This window comes from Salmo trutta, chromosome 5 (assembly GCF_901001165.1).
Source record: "Salmo trutta chromosome 5, fSalTru1.1, whole genome shotgun sequence".
NCBI classification, from domain to species: Eukaryota; Metazoa; Chordata; class Actinopteri; order Salmoniformes; family Salmonidae; genus Salmo; species Salmo trutta.
Genome location: NC_042961.1, coordinates 57,136,733 through 57,142,732, shown reverse-complemented (window position 1 = coordinate 57,142,732; position 6,000 = coordinate 57,136,733). Strand labels below are relative to the sequence as shown.

At 39.9% G+C, this 6,000-nt stretch overlaps 1 protein-coding gene across 5 annotated transcripts in view; it reads left to right on the top strand.

The window, feature by feature from the left end:
* The first annotated feature begins 367 nt into the window (after positions 1-367).
* The window catches only part of LOC115194633 (myotubularin), a 45,580-nt gene continuing 39,947 nt past the window's right edge, over positions 368-6,000 (top strand). For 2 of the 5 annotated variants that reach the window (XM_029754491.1, XM_029754488.1), the window contains exon 1: positions 368-404. The gene's annotated coding sequence lies outside the window, so the exon portion shown is untranslated. The remainder of the gene's footprint in view (positions 405-6,000) is intronic. The other 3 variants (XM_029754489.1, XM_029754492.1, XM_029754490.1) reach the window with 3 other exon arrangements.

The following is a 6,000-nucleotide window of genomic DNA, read 5'->3' as shown; positions in this document are numbered from 1 at the left end:
TCCTCTAGCTCATCCCACCAGCCTCCTGTGGTTAATATAAGATACATTAAGCTATAATAGCTGAGCTTACACTTCCCCTATCTACTGTCGGTCATATTTCAACAGAAAACATTGTCCATTTATTTCCTTGTCTATATTTCATATCAATAAACACATGAATACAATATAGCCTATACACCGCGGAAAAAAACATCATCCATAAAACCATTATAGCTGGAAATATCAGGATTTACCACTAACCATTGAAAAATACAACTCCCTAAACTCTTTGCAGGGTCCGACTTGACAACCGTCCAATCCGCGTCATGACAGCTCCACACGTGACTCTGGGTGAAGTTCTTCTTCCTGAGAGCGGTGCAAAACAGACCCGACAAAATACGGGAACGGAGAATAGCAGTTTGTGGGTAAGTAACATAAATCACGAGGAAATACCACGGCGTAGACATTTGGTGGGCTTTTCGGCAGCGGTTAGTTGATGTTACATTGTGCTGAGACGAAAGAAATGGTCTTATTTGAGTTGTAAAGTATCTCTCGGTTTGTTTTTCCTGGCCTTCGCGATTTCCTGGTCGCGACTCGCTCCATGATGTCTGTGCACTGACTCGAGCGTTGGCTTGGCGCTGGTGCTGGAATGGGGCAGGGGCGAAGTTTGTAAAAGTTGGGTTGTCGTCTGTTTGAAGCCTTCATTTGGATAAATTCAGGCCAGTTGGTAGTTATTGCTTGTGTTTACAATGTTCTTATTGCCGTAAAGTCTTTAGGGATGAAGCATGATGATTTTTTCCCCCCCCACACAACATTGAAGCTAGGTTTCGCATTCCATTTATCCTACGCCTCACTAGCTTCGGGGCAACTAGGCGAGTTTGTTGGGACGTTTTAATGTTGCTAACCAGTGGTGGAAAAAATACCCCAATTGTCAACCTTGAGTGAAAGTAAAGATACCTTTTTCATAGAAAGTGAAAGTCACCCAGAAAAAACAAATACTACTTGAATAAAAGTCTAAACGTATTTGTGTTTTACATGTAAAAGTTATTGCTAAAACATTCTTAAGTATCAAAAGTAAAAGTGTAAATAATTTCACAAATGTACGGATAGCCAGGGACACACTGCAACACATTATTTACAAACGAAGCATTGTGTTTAATGAGTCTGCCAGATCAGAGGCAGTAGGGATGACCAGGGATGTTCTCTGTTTAGTGAGTCCTCCAGATCAGAGGCAGTAGGGATGACCAGGCATGTTCTCTGTTTAGTGAGTCCTCCAGATCAGAGGCAGTAGGGACCAGGGATGTTCTCTGCTTAGTGAGTCCTCCAGATCAGAGGCAGGTAGGGATGACCAGGGATGTTCTCTGTTTAGTGAGTCCTCCAGATCAGAGGCAGTAGGGATGACCAGGGATGTTCCCTTAACATTTTCCTGTCCAGCTAAGCATTCGAAATCCAAGGAGTACTTTTGGGTGGCAGGGACAATGTATAGAGTAAAAAGTACATCATTTTCTTTAGGTATGCGGTGGAGTAAAAGTTGTAAAAATATAAATGGTAAAGTACAGATACCCCCCCCCCCCCCCCCAAAACGACCTTATAAGTAGTACTTTAAAGTATTTTCACTTAATTACTTTACACCACTGAAGCTAACATCAATTGATTTTGGGAATCTGGCTATCCAGCAAGCAGGAATTACAAATTGTCAGTTAGAATAGAAATGATCCTGAAATTATTTCATATCATTTTAGTGATATGGTTTAAATTCAAAACATGACTGATTCATATCTCATGTTGCATTGCAAGTTTCACTTCACTTGGGACATTCCCATGCTACTTGTTGCTATTTGCCCACTGACTGGATACACATTGAAAGTTGGGGAGTTTTTTAGCCCTCAATCATGACTCTCAGTTCCCTAACATTGCACATAAGTAATTGGATGAAGGCGTCTTCCATACGGAGGAGTTTTGTTAAGAGCCCTGGTGTTCGTTCTGAACATTAACACACATCTCTTGCGGTACGGTTTTGGAAGCGCATCATAGTGTTCCCTATGATAGGAATATCTCCATGTTACAGCGCTTGTTTACAGAAAACAGACAGACGACAGAAGCAACCACCTGTGCTAATTAGGGTAAGTGTACTATTTAGTCCCCCGAAATACATTTTTTTTAACATTTCTAACATATACTGCCCTAATTTTTGTAAGAAAAGTAGTGTTAAAATGAAAGATGAATCTCTCATATGAAGCTTTATGACTTTAAAAAATAAATCATAAGCCATAAAAATATTGTATAAAATGTGTAAAGTCTGGACTGGGCTTAATGGGTACCAAGTGTACCGTTTAAGCCCATTGGTATTTCACATTAGCCAACCACTGAATAATCAATTTCAATTAATTTAAATGTTCAAAACTTACAAAATGACATTTATCTAAAATGTAGAGTATATAAATGTCCCCTAAAGTTATTAAAATAAACTGATCATTGCTATTCATCATGAAAGTAGCACATATAACAGGGGTGTGTCCAATCGTATCCACAGAGAGCAGTGTAGAGTTCGGTTTGTGTTCTTGCCAACCAGTACACACCTGATTCAACTAATCATCGACTTCAATCTATACATGATTCATTGAATCAGGTGTGTAATTACTTGGTTAGAACACCAACCTGGTCCCTCTATGGATAAGAAGCCATGTACAAGACCATAACAACTTTCAATCAATTATCTGAAAGCTGATTCACATTTGCTGTACTACTATTCTTGTTAATTAGTTCAACTGTCTTCCTAAAGCCTATCTGAAGACAGTTTTTAAAATCTCCCTCTCTACCGTGTCTTTAAAAGTACAGTGGTGTACCAAAAAATGGAACTGCATGATTAGTCGGCCCAATAGTAATCTTCTTATCCCTTGTTTGTTTGTATGTTTGTCCTCTGCTTGTAGATCTGATATCCCTCAACCCTGAACGAATTCTTCTCTCTCAGCATCAAGACTACCTGTCCACTCCAAACGTCTTGGAGTACAGAGGTTTCTAATCTTGATTAAGGCACCATGGCTAGATGCATATATGCTTAACTGTAGTTTTTGTGTGTGTTTTAATCAACTTAAATCTGAACAACAAAAAAACATTTATCTTCATTGAATATTAGAGATCAACACACTATCCCTGTGTGTTTCAATGCATACTGGGCTAAATGGGAGCAGACTGGGCTAAATGGGAGCATACTGGGCTAAATGGGAGCAGACTGGGCTAAATGGGAGCAGACTGGGCTAAATGGGAGCATACTGGGCTAAATGGGAGCAGACTGGGCTAAATGGGAGCAGACTGGGCTAAATGGGAGCAGACTGGGCTAAATGGGAGCATACTGGGCTAAATGGGAGCAGACGGGCTAAATGGGAGCAGACTGGCTAAATGGGGGCAGACTGGGCTAAATGGGAGCAGACTGGGCTAAATGGGGCAGACTGGGCTAAATGGGAGCAGACTGGGCTAAATGGGAGCAGACTGGGCTAAATGGGAGCAGACTGGGCTAATTGGAACAACACTGATTTATGTTGAGACAAAATAGCAAAGTCTACTCAATATTTTGAGGCCAATGGTTTGGACTATAAATATACACTATAGAATCCTATATTATGCATAGTTAGTATTGAACAATATTGCTTTATTGTAATTTACATTCTTTATAGAGGGAAGGCTTTTATGCTACTGTTCCCTTTAAGCCCACCTGAGATAAATATCAAACTTACAAAAATAGCATCTATGCAAGGTTCATTTAACAGTAAAATAAGACAAAATGCATTTAAAAATGTAAGGGTTTGAATGCCTGAATCTATAATCTTGTTGTAGTTCACAGTTATGTGCTCCTGTGTGACTGTGGCATGACTGCTAGCATGAAAAACACATATTTTCAATTGGCAAGAAGTAGTCATGAATGCTCATGAAGTATGCTGTCAGGTGCATGTATCAGCACATTCATCTCTTGATTTGACCAAAAGTATGACCGCTTACCTGAGAAGGTACAAAGAATGTGTTTATCTGAGGGTTGCCTCAACACACGTTGTTTTCAGCTTTGAAATTGGCCACTAGTGGAAAGTTAATCTGTCAACTTTAATAATAAAACATCTGATTGGCTTAGAACAGTGGTCACCAACCGGTCGAGCGTGATTGACCAGTCCATCTCCAAGACATTTCTAGTCGATCGCCAAACATTTCTGTAAAAAACTAAACAACGATAAAGCCTTGCGTTCCCATTTTATTTTTGTGTTCGTCTCATGCTGTTGGCGGTAGGTGCAGCCGATTCAGGTGCACTGCTCGCCGGCTAGTGGAAGTGTTTCCGATTTTGAACCATTTCGTGTGTCTGAAGGTACAAACTCTGCGGGCCTGGAGAGAAAATGAACTCCACTATAGACTACTAAAAGTTACGGAAAAATCGAATAGGTGAAATAGTTAAATGGCAGAAAATGTTTATTTAAAAAATAATGTAAATCCAAAGATGGTAGTGGGCTGAATATGCACCTAGCTATCTAGCATGCTCAGAACACCTGTGTGGAAGTGTAACTCGGGGAAGTGTAGCAGAAGAAGTGGTTTGGTCAGACGGAGGCTCCATAGCTGTATGGATCTGTAACTGCTACAGTAAGTCTATCGTTTTTTTATTTTGAAGGTTTCTTTCTCGCTGATGAAAGATAAGGGCCATATGTTCAAAAGTCGTCTCGCAATCAATGATTATTGACGTTTCCAAATGTGAACTAAAATCCTGATGCTTTGTTTTAACATGAGCCAGTTGCTGGTAGGGGCTGTTGCGGTGACCGCCACTGGCGGTCACGAGCCATGAAGGCAGTCAATTCCACGTCACGGTAACTAGGCTTCTCCAAGCTGTGATGCTGCTGGTCATTAGTAACCTACCAAACTTGCTAACTGCCTGGTACTCAGCACTCTATTGTCCATCTAATCACTCTGACATCATGCAAATGTCATCGGAAAGCTACCACTTCATGAGAGCTCATGTTGAGCAACATTTCTATAGGCTATGAAATGCTTTAGAACAGAGTGATGGCCTCTTAACAGCAGGATCCCATCAGATTTCTATAGGCCAGGCCCATACTATTATTCATCAACTATCTATAGGCCAGGCCCATACTATTTATTTATCAACTATCTATAGGCCAGGCCCATACTATTTATTTCTCAACTATCTATAGGCCAGGCCCATACTATTTATTTCTCAACTATCTATAGGCCAGGCCCATACTATTTATTTATCAACTATCTATAGGCCAGGCCCATACTATTTATTTATCAACTATCTATAGGCCAGGCCCATACTATTATTTATCAACTATCTATAGGCCAGGCCCATACTATTTATTTCTCAACTATCTATAGGCCAGGCCCATACTATTTATTTCTCAACTATCTATAGGCCAGGCCCATACTATTAATTTCTCAACTATCTATAGGCCAGGCCTATACTATTTATTTCTCATCTTTCTGAATATTAAGCACATTACTTCTCTTTACAACAGGAGTATAGCCTACCTGGCTGGCATGATAATGAACCACGGGAAAAGTGTCCTCCATTTGCTATCTAAGTGCGTGGATGACATGTAATTTCCCCCCTGCTTCTGTTTCAATACAGGTGCATGATAATGGTCCACTCTAAATCAAAGCAAATTTCACACACATTATTTAGTGTATATCACATGTGGATTGTATATTATCACTTATGATTGATGCCCAGCGTAAGGGAAACTATGTTTATTTATTTTTTGTGGCTTTTTTTAATCATAGTTGCACACCTCGTAGCCTAGCCCATAGGCCTATATGTTTTGATAAGGTTAGTATCACAACTAAAGTGGCCAAATAACTTATTTTTAAATGAAGCACATTAATCCGTGTTACAAGGGGTGTAGAGCCTAACTGGCATACATAAGCAGCGGGTGAGTTTCATAATAAAATGTACCTTTTATAATAAAAGCATTACATGCATAATGTCATTTGCGGTCACATTTGATAATGGTGTTTTCCTGCTAATGG